The sequence below is a fragment of the Sinohyriopsis cumingii genome, chromosome 1 (assembly GCF_028554795.1).
Source record: "Sinohyriopsis cumingii isolate HCF-2022 chromosome 1, ASM2855479v2, whole genome shotgun sequence".
Classification (NCBI taxonomy): Eukaryota; Metazoa; Mollusca; class Bivalvia; order Unionida; family Unionidae; genus Sinohyriopsis; species Sinohyriopsis cumingii.
The window spans coordinates 42,863,904-42,865,203 of NC_142961.1; positions in this window are offsets into that span (position 1 = coordinate 42,863,904).

The following is a 1,300-nucleotide window of genomic DNA, read 5'->3' on the forward strand; positions in this document are numbered from 1 at the left end:
TCCCTCTGTGTGGATAGTATATTTTGGGTTTGTATGAAAATAGAAGAAACCCAAAGTTCCTTTATAAGGACCACTCATATGCCTCGAAAAGATTTGCTTTCTTGTATTCATCAATCTATGTCTACGTGTTATATATGCCTATGTCTTTACTATATTTGTCTCTCCCAATGGTGGCGCGTATTCAGGTCAGCCACTTGCAGAGAGAGAGAGAGAGAGAGAGAGAGACTTTCATTTGCTGCATGTCTGTCTGCCTAACATTGTTGCAAGTGTTCCGCCCAACTGAGGTCAGCCCCTCCCTACCTTCTTACCAATCTCCAGTACCGTTTAGTCACCTCACCTGTTCCATTCATATTGTCCTGATACAAAACCCAACCTTTTGTCTTGTCGATATATTGGCCCAGGGTGATTTTACAAATGTTGTCGCAATAGTGTCCCAGGGTGGTCTTGTAATGCTAATTCTCATTGTCACTAAAGTGGCCCCATTCACAACTAGCAGTGTAGTTGTTTCTCTTCTTCTTTCTGTCTCTTTTATTTTTCATTTGCTACATGTCTGTCTGCCTATAATTATACATCTATTTCATCCAAAAACAATCCTGTCAACACGCCTGTCCTTCTGAAGTCCCCACGTCCTCTAAGATAATGTATCCCATTATTTCTCTTTTGTAATGAAGTCTTAGTAGATTTTCATGTGTGTGTGTGTGTGTCATACAGCGTAAGACACATCACCCGATAAAGCACTAAAACAAAAACATGTGCTATGTCTTACATTGTAGGACTTTGTGTGCGTGCGTGCTTGCGTATGCTAGCCACATGGGCTCGTATCGTTGCTTACAATTGACCTGTAGTTGTGATATAGTACCTGTATGTCGGGTTAATTGTAAGCAACGATACGAGCCCCTGTGGTGCTAGCTAGTCTGGTCACATACGTGCCTTCACACATGCCGTACTCCCCCCTCCCCCCCCCACTTCACTCTCTCTCTCTCTCTCTCTGTGAATATTTACCCCTCCTACAGATAATTCGCTAAGAAAGAAAACAGTCACTTGTTTGTTTGTAATAGCTGAATGGTAGTTTTGTTCTTTTTTGTTATGAAGTTTCTTTCTATGTTTATGTTTATGCCTGGACTTCTGTGTAAATTTGTTGTATATCACTTTTACCGATAATTCCAGTAAATTATATAAATAAGAAGAATTTTGTTAGTTCCTTATATACATAACGAGAGGGTTTTGAGTGAGTGGTTTGGAGTGTTTCGAAGGTTTGGGGTGGTTTCGAATGGACCGGACACTTCCAAACCGGAAACAT